Source organism: Mytilus californianus, unplaced genomic scaffold (genome assembly GCF_021869535.1).
Source record: "Mytilus californianus isolate M0D057914Y unplaced genomic scaffold, xbMytCali1.0.p SCAF_7, whole genome shotgun sequence".
NCBI lineage: Eukaryota > Metazoa > Mollusca > Bivalvia > Mytilida > Mytilidae > Mytilus > Mytilus californianus.
This window is the reverse complement of record NW_026262723.1, coordinates 85,137,684-85,148,144: the sequence shown is the minus strand read 5'-3', so window position 1 is coordinate 85,148,144 and position 10,461 is coordinate 85,137,684.

Below are 10,461 nucleotides of genomic sequence, written 5' to 3'. Positions count from 1 at the left end.
AAGAACATAACCCGTATCATGCCAACAACTGGTTTTAGAATAAATGTGTTTATTTCCGATGCAAAGACCTTATGAGTGAATCAATATTAATACCAAAATATGCCATCTTTAATGACCTGGCAACAGTATCGTAACTATATCCCTTCTGAATAAGTCTGTTTAAAGGTTTGGTTAGCTTTTGAGGTGAATGTCGACATTTTTGTGATTTGTATAGAATACTACCATAAAAGATTGGATGTGAAATACCATAACGTATAAGATGTCTGCATGTTGATTCATATTTACGAATGATGTCCTTGTACCGATGATAAAATTTAGTAAATGTTTTGACTAGTTTGTGATATCGAAAACCCTGGTGTAATAATTTTTCAGTAATACAGAGGTTTCTTTCGTTAAAATCAAATACGTTGTTACATAAACGAGCGAATCGAACAAGTTGAGATATATAAACACCATAAGATGGTGACAAGGGAACGTCACCATCTAAAAATGGATAATTAACAATAGGAAATGAAAAATCATCTCTTTTATCATACATTTTGGTATTAAGCTTCCCGTTAAAGATATAGATATCAAGATCCAGGAAAGGGCAGTGTTCATTGTTAGTACTAGCTTTATTTAAAGTCTGTTCAGCAGGATAAATCTCTTAAGTGTACATACTGAAGTCGTCATTATTGAGAGCCAATATATCATCCAAATATCTAAAAGTGTTATTAAATTTTTGTATCAGATGTTGTTTCGATGGGTCTTTGCTGATTCTAGTCATACATTGTAACTCATAACAATACAGAAACAGGTCCACAATAAGTGGTGCACAGGTAGTCCCCATTGGAATTTCGATAACTTGACGATATACGGAATCTCCGTAGCGAACAAAAATGTTATCTAGTAAAAATTCCAGGGCAGTTATCGTATCAAAGCAGGTCCAATTGACAAACTTCTTTTGTCTGTTGTTACTAAAAAATGACCTAAAAGAGTTAGAACATATATATTCGCATTCTGACTTTTTAAATGCCCATCTAATTAGGTGTGTGATTTTTTTTCTTAATAAGATTATGAGGCAAAGTGGTATATAGGGTAGAAAAATTAAATCTTTGAACAGATTCGAAATCACCAATATAAGCATGCAATTTATCAAGTACTTCCAACGAACTTTTGACACCCCAAAAGTAATTAATTCCACTATTTTCAAAGGCCTTATTTGAACAATTTATTACCAGGTTTTTGATTGTACCAAGTGTACTAGTAAGTAGAATAGACAGTTTAGTAGTGGAACAATGGCTTGAAGACGAAATAAATCTATATTTGTAAGGTGTTTTGTGCAGCTTCGGAAGCCAGTACATAGTTGGAAATTTCATTGTATTTGGTTCTGCTTGTAAAGAGGTAGCTAAAAGTTTATGTTTGTTACAGATGTCATTTTCCGAAAATGGAGTCAGTTGGAATGTTGGTGAATTCGTGATTTCCTTCTGCAGAACCTCAATGTAAAAAATTACGTCAAACAATAATGATATTATTAGCAGCCTTATCAGCCGGGACAAAAACAAATTCCATGGCGAGTTCTTGATACGAGAAATAGGGCTATTATGGTTGTTGTTAGGAGTAAAACGTTCTTTAAAATGTTTAATACGAATATCAACTATGTTCATTGCTGAATTAAAAAAAGAATCTAAGGATTTTTTGTCAGCTTTTTCTCGTTTTATCCATTTCGAGCAGTAAGTACGGAGTGAGTCGTGGCTGATGTTACGACACTCATTCCAATTAATAATTGACGGGGGACGATATTTAGGTCCTTTACTGAGGAATGATTTCAACTCTCGGTCATGAACGATGTTAAGGTCTCCTGTTATAACATGGGAACTGGGGCCATAAATGTATTAGGAATTACTGCAATTTCATAAAGTATGTGTATTGTCACTGATATTAACAGCTTTACACACTTCGCTATAATTAAACACATATTTCCGGGTAGATTTTTTGTAAACATAACAAATAAGAGGGAGTTCAGTATTATCAAAATAGCCAGGAATTTGTTCTTTAACAGAATGATCATTAAAAAGACCGACAATGTTTACAAAATCAACACCTTTATTGAAATATTTGTTTTTTTCAAGGCGATCAATTTTGGGAAACAGTTTAGAATATCATTATGCAATCATAATTTGGACGATTTCATACTTAGGACTGCAATATGGAATTGTGTTGCAATCCTCTATAATTTGATGTAATTTATTAACAGGTAAAGAACAGAGCTTGGTTAATAGATTATGTCTGCCGCTGTTTTTCGAAATAGTAATTAGGTCCGAAATATTTGTATTGTTGGTACGAAATTTTCTCTGATTGCGATTTATTCTACGCCCATGAGAACGGTTTTTACGAACAGTTTTAGAATATATTCATGAGAGCAAGTTAAAAATAAATAAAATGAAAATTTGAACTGGCATCGCAAAAAGATATATTGGATAGGCTCAAAAACGTTTTGCCTTGCATCAAGCTACTTACGGACCCGTAAAAGAATATATATATACACCATGAGGGCTAGGGTTCTATAATGTACAAAATTTGAAACAAGGCAACATATTAATGTCCGCATTCCAATTTGATGGTTTTACAAATGTATACTTCCTGCACAACCAGACACTCATTACTCGTGTGTTTCCTTGTATGCGTTTAATTATGAGGCGCCGTTTTACTATTTATTACCTATTTTCTGATATCAAAAAATTATTTTCTGATATCAAAAATTCTATTTTTTTATATCAAAAAATCGATTTCTTGATATCAAGTATGAGGCGCCGTTTTACTATTTATTCCTTATTTTCTGATATCAAAAAATGATTTTTTTAAATCAGGAAATATTTCTTGATATCAAAAAATATTTCTTGATATCAGGAATTCAATTTTTTGATTTAAAAAATTGCCTTTTTTGATATCAAGAATTCGATTTCTTGATATCAGAAAATAATCTTTATTTCTTGATATCAGAAATTCGATTTTTTGATATAAAAAAAATCATTTTTTGATATCAAGAAATCCATTTTCTGATATCAAAAAAATAGATTTTCTGATATCAAATATTACTGACGATATTTTGATATCAAGAAATACATGCTTTTTTGATATCAGAAAATAAGAAAAATATCAACGATTGCTCCCTGTGTGTCAATAAAAGCATCAACGTTCACCAATGAGCCCTTACATTATGTCTGGTGTTTCGGTCGTGTAATATATCAGAGTTCGGCTTCATCAGTCTTAATATAAGAAGTTTTGTGTTTTTTTTGTTTCACATATTTATTATTTTAAGGTTTATAGTCAACAATTGTAAGTTCTCGCTTCTTTTATAAGCAATTATTGGTTTCCTCTGAAACAGATTTGTGCAGTCAGGTTTTTGCAAATATCAAGCCCCAGTGTTTTGTTCATCTTGTTTTTATATTTTTTTCCCGTTGTTTATGTTGAGGATTTAGTAAGTAAGTTAGTTCTGTTAAGTTTAAAAATAAGGAGATGTGGTATGATAGCACATGAGACAACTAGCCACCAAAGTTCAAATGAAGTTGATGTAAGCAATTATAAGCAACTGTACGGCCTTCAACAATGAGAAAACCCCATACCACATAGTCGCCTATAATAGGCCCAAATATGAAAAAGAAATAAACAACTCAATTTAGAAAGCTAAAGGCCTATATGATTTATAACAAAACAATTTACGTAAAACAAATATGGCAGACATCATTCGTAAATATAAATAAACCTGCAGACTTCTTATACGTTCAGGTATTTCACATCCAATATTTTATGGAAATATTCTTTACAAAGCACAAAAATGTCGGCATTCACCTCAAAATCTAACCAAACCTTTAAACAGACTTATTCGGAAATGATACACAGGTAGTTACGATACTGTTGTCAATTAGTCATTAATGATTGCATATTTTGATATTAATATTGATTCACTCATAGGGTCTTTGCATCGGAAATAAACACATTTATTCTAAAACCAGTTGTTGGCATGATACGGGTTATGTTCTTCTCATATATTTTATGATGGTATGATACTAAACTCCTAACGGGAGGGATTGTACTTGATTTTCTTAATGATGAAGACATTATCTTTCAATCAGTTTAATTGAGGTCTGGAGCTGGCATGTCAGTAACTACTAGTAGTCCTTTGTTCATTTATGTATCATTGTCATTTTGCTTAGTTTATTTTGTTACCTATTCTGACATCGGACTCGGACTTCTTTTAAACTGAGTTTTACTGTACGTATTGCTATGTTTTTCTTTATTCTACATTGGCTAGAGGTATAGGGGTAGGGTTGAGATCTCACAAAACATGTCTAACCCGGCCGCATTTTTCAGCCTGTCCCAAGTCAGGAGCCTCTGGCCTTTGTTAGTCTTGTATGTTTTTTAATTTTAGTTCATTGATATGTTTTGGAGTTTAGTGTGACGTCCATTTTCACTGAACTAGTACACAATTTTATTTAGGGTCCAGCTGAGGACCACCTCCGGGTGCGGGATTTTCTCGCTGCGTTGAAGACCCATTGGTGGCCTTCGGCTGTTGTCTGCTCTTTGATCGGGTTGTTTTCTCTTTGACATATCCCCCCCCCCCCCCCCCCCCCCATTTCCATTCTCAATTCTATGAACCAAGACAATGCACTTAACTGCAGGCTCCGGACTTGGAACAGACACATAAAGAATGTGGCGGGATTAAACATGTTTGAGCGCTCAACTCTCCCCCTAACCTGGGACACTGGTGTTACATTACAACATAGTGTAAGAACAAACGTGGCAGGGTAACAACAACAAAAAGACACAAATTACAGATGTGATAGTGACAACTAGTTCAAAGCCAACAACAACATAAAAAAATATGCATGTCTTGTATTTTCAAAAGATTTGCCTATATCGTCTTTTTACGAGACTGCTAGTATTTCTTATGGACCGCGTTTTCCATATACCTTTTAAATACATATGAGCTTTTTCTGTGAAGTAATGAAACGGTTCAGTAGGTTGGATGTACGTTTTCATCTCTAAATTACCTTCATTTTGGAAAAGTTTGTCTTTATATTGAAAGGATTGTCAAGAAATTTTCACTTCATTTTGAGAAAAGTGGTAAGTACAATTTAGTAGGGTATATATATTTCGACTCTTCAAAATTCAAGAGTCTGTCCTAAATTGAGGTAAATTATATGGTCTTCCAAATACCATTTCGATTCCTAACATCACTGAAGAGACATTAATTGTCGAAATCCGGATATGGAATACAAATTTTTGCACCTCATGTTTGCGGTATACCATCTTTTTCGCAAGTTTATTGTTTTCTGTTTGGTATTAAATTAATAATATAGATCAATTTTGTTACATCTTGTGATTCGTTTATTTGGCAATCGCCAATGGCAGTCAGCAGGGTTTAAGAACATCCGTTGTTCGACCTGTTAGTCAAATGCGTTTTGTTAAAATATACTTTTTCACTTTTTTGATCTTTTGGAAAATGTTGTTTGTGCTGTATTTAGACCCATCTACCAAGAAATTTGTTTTGCATGCACACGTATAAAAATTGCGGTTTTTATCCAACGCAATCATAGGTTTGAACGTTGTTTTCAATTTAGACTTGTTTATGCATTGTATTAGATATATAAGGCGAAAAGATCGTGTATATCGCCAGTTGAACCTGAATATATTATCGAGCCATCGTATCTAAATCTTGAAAACATTTTCCAGTATGAGGTAAATTCTTAGGTCGACATATCCCGCCAATTCGGATTGTACGACACAAGAGTAAATATGTTTTATTTTGGAATAATTTAAAAAAATCTTCCATATATTGTCTTTTAGTGCATGGGTCTTGAATTTCGTAATAAGTTTGATCAAACTGAAGATTAGTGTAAATATTTTTTTTGCTTCAAATATTGTAAATAAATAGCAGTTTTCCGGAGACTTTGAAGTCTCATTCATGTTTATAAAACTTGAAGTGTATAAGCATTTTGTTTTTGTAACAAGGGACACAATGTCATCAATACAATGACCAATACTGGGTATAGTGGTACTCCACACTATAAAACAATTGGTCTACCGGGAACATTATTTCAGATATTTCCTGATGTTTGGCCTCATTGGTGAGCCTGAATGTTTTAAATGACACACAGGGAGCCATCATTCATTTATTTCTTATTTTCTGATATCAAAAAATCATTTTTTGATATCAGGAATTCGAATTCTTGATATCACAAAATCATTTTTTGATATCACAAAATCTATTTCTTGATATAAAAAAATCAAAAATATTTTCTGATATCAAAAATTCGAATTTCCAAAAATCATTTTTTGATATCAGGAATTCAATTTTTTGATATCAAGAAATATTTTTTGATATCAGAAAATAGGGAATAAATAGTAAAACGGCGCCTCATATTTAATAGCACAAAATTGTATTAAAATGATTATCCTATTCTCTTTAGTCCATAACTTATTTTCCTGTGATTCTAACAAACTGAAAAAGTACCCTTTATCATGGTTTAATCCCTAAAGGGTAGTCCCGGCTAAAGTAACATTTTCCTAGATGTGCGAGACAGCATGGTTTCACCGCAATATAGTCAACTACATTGAGCAGAGGTAATAAGTGACCAATAGCTCTAAGTACCCATGGGATATTCAGGGAGCGTAGAGGACGAAATCCCTTTATTGGAAAATATATGATTTTTGACCATAAAATCATCCCCAAAATACTCCGCCTCGCTACGCTCTCCAGTTTGCTCCAGTTTTATGGAATTACGCCCCCTTTCAAAAATCCTCGATCCGCCGTACATAGCTTTTTACCAAGTCATAAGGCCTTGCTCGATATCTGATCAATTAGGTTATTAATATATATTCATGAGAGCAAATTAAAAATGTGCGTGTATGTATGTCTGTTCACAAGTTTTACTTCTGTTTTGTTGTCGACAACACCTACTGAAGTTTTCTGATCGAGTCGATTTCGTGATAAGTAGCTGTACATTTATATACGCCTGTCATAGACAGCATACTGTCCGTCCGTTCACATCATAGTTTTGTTTTGTAAAAGTAAAGAATGCTTTGATCAAACCCCGTGAAACTTGTATGATATATTGACATGAGTTGAAGAAAGCTCCTTTTTATTTTTTGACTCTCGTGCAAGAGTGACATGCAGACTTTAACAGTCAGATTTAATGTAATTTTTCACAAATTACGTATAATGATTGGATTGATTCCATAAAACTTTCTACGCACTATTGTTGGGATTGATTAACTGAAGCTCCCTCTCGATTTTGAAAGCATTCTGGTTTGCCGTTCCATCAATGTCAGATTTCAGTAAATATGCTTGGATCAATTTACTGAAAACTTTGCATAAAGGATGGAATTGGTGAAAGGAAGATAAGGTTTGATTTTGAAAATTTTCCAAATCATCTCTCCATTAAGGTATTTTTACATGTTATGCACTAGCTTTAGTAAGTTTGTAAAATTACAACAAACCTAACACTGTAGTCACAGGCACTCGTCTGAAAAAAACCCCAGTCTAATTAAAATATAGAACTCTGATTTCGTTATACTCCATTAAAATATAGAACTCTGACCTATATACTTAAGTATGTGTTATATTAAAGTCTATATGTATTTTTTTTTAGAGACGAGTGTGACGTGTCTGTGACTATAGTTGGGATTGATGAAGTAGACGGCATTTGAATTTCTATTTTTTCAGGTTTGTCTTTCAGAGTTATGTGACTTCTAACAGTAATAACGGTGCGCATACGGATATCCCCATGCATTTTTTTCTTTATAGAGCCATTTTACTAACTGCTGATTAGGTGCCTTCTAAATATTCAACATTTTTCTCTCGTAACAATTTCAATAAGCACAATTGAGTGAATAATGCGCTCTAGGAGCTCTTTTCACAAAAAATCTTAAAGAGTAAAAATACTCGTAAGTCATGAACATTTCAGTATAACTTACGATCAATTTTAATCGTAAGATTTTTTGTGAGAAGAGTCGCTGGCTTAACTGTTTATTTAAAAAGATTAATAGTCTAACCGCAACCAAACTTGAGCTACATCGTCACTAAAATTAGAACAACTGACAGGACAAATAAATTTATTGGCCTAGATATCATTTTAACAAATTCAAAAGCTGTTTGTCTATAAAATAATAAATAATTAAAGGAGAAAAGATCGAGTCGCCGAAAATGTTAATACCAGACACCAAAATGGCAATACAATTTTTTTTACCACAATAGCGATTCAGGGCCAGTATGCACAAACACAATCTTATGTGTTCCTCAAACTGAGATTTCACTAAGAACTTCCTTAGTTACTAGGAATTGAAATTCATAAGTCGTTTGCATACAATTACTCATGTCTCCACTTTGCTAAGACAAGAGTGCACACGCTGAAATATCTCGCCTGCTTTACTGGCCATTGATTTTATGTTGATAGTCCTAAATATAAAGTTTTAATACAAGTAAGTATCACATTAACATAAACATGATTCAAGAGATGAGGTCATGGCCAGATAAACCAAGCCGGAAATACATGTACACCTTACAATCATTCCATACACCGAATATAGTTGACCTATTGCTTATAGTATACGAAAAATAGACCAATCCATGAAAATTTTATATTGATCAATGAACCATGAAAATGAGATCAAGGTCAGATGAACCTGCCAGACCGACATGTATACCTTAAAATCATTTCGTGCATCAAATATAATTGACATATTGCTTATAGTATCTAAGAAACAAACTTAACCAGGAAAACTTAATATTGACCAATGAGCCATGAAAATGAGGTCAAGGTCAGATGATACCAGCCAGACAGACATGTGGGTCATTATGAAAAAACATGCATATTTCGATGAGGGAAATTTCGGGAAACTGATGTCATTGTTTTAAAAATTAAATTTTTTTTTACCCCTCTTCTTTTTCAAAATTTTTTTTTTTACCCCCCCCCCCCCTTTTTTTCTGAAATCTTGAGATAAAATTGTCCCCACCCCCCCCCCCCCCACCACCAATTATGTTTACCCCCCCCCCCCCACCCTAATTTTTTTTAACCCCCCCCCCCCCCTTTAAAAAAAAAAAAATTCTTTCCCTCAAGATATGGCCATAACACCCCAAAGCCAATCCTAACCATCCCTTTATGGTATGGAAACTTGTACAATTTCAGAGAGATCCATACAACGTTCCACAAGTTATTGTCTGAAAACTAGAAAAATGCTTATTTGGGCCCCTTTTTTGGCCCCTAATTCCTATCCTGTTGGGACCATAACCCCCAAAATCAATCCCAACCTTACTTTTGTGGTTATAAACCTTGTGTTTAAAGTTATAGATTTCTATTAACTAATACTAAAGTTATTGTCCGGAAACCAAGTGTCTTCCGATGACGACGACGTGATACCAATATACGACCGCAAAAATTTTTTGCAGTCGTATAAAAACTTAAGAATGTCCTTGAGGCAGTGACGATGAAGATACCCATATCTTTACTTCATAACCAAACACCAATAACTGAGAGGGGAATTCGTTTTGCTGTGCAGCAGGTTTAAATTTGCATTCTTTCTGAATGGGGACATTTAATATGATGCCTTGTGTATGAAAAGTGCCATGCTATCTGAACTCTTCCTCAAAGGTTGCCTGTTGGAAGGTAATATCTGTTCCTATCCAACATACATTCTTTTCAAGCGGCAGTCAAAATTCTTGTCCTTTATCCGTTCAATGCATTGCAGAACTTTTATTTTATTTATTATCAATTTGTTCTCGCCCTCAATAAGCATAAAATATATGCCACTGAATGCAAACAAACAACAATCAGTCAATCAAACAACATCCAGTTTTTTTCTCTGCTTCATATATATTTCACACTTTTGTTTTGAATCTAGATTTTCTAAAAAAATGTTTTAATGTAAGAACAATTTGTCCTTTTGTCACTATGACAAGAAAGTCATAAAATTACTATCTGAAATACAAAGTAAGTACAAACGTAAAGTAGTTTCACTTAAAAAACCTATGACATAAATACAAACTTTCCCAGTTGGTATTCACTTTATTTGAACTTTGTTGAATAGTTGTCTCATTGGCAATCATACCTCATCTCCTTATTTTTATATTTGAAGAATAAACTTAATTTTTCTGTACCATTAGGTATTTTCTTTGCAAGATATTGTGTGTTTTATCATATCTCAATGATAATCTTTTTTTACAAATTACCAGAAACTGAATAGGCAATTTGTTGAAATTTGTTTAAATTTCCATTCCTTTTACAAAATGACTAGGTATTTTTAGTCATTTAATATGATAGGTTAGGCATTTTGTAAATTGCCTGAGAATTCAGTCATTTTACAAAATGCCTAAATTAAGAAAATGCCTGTAGCATACATAAACGATAAATTCCTTTATCGTAGGGGACAAATGGTAAATTGATATTTTCAAAGGAACACAGCATTTCAGACATTCAAAAA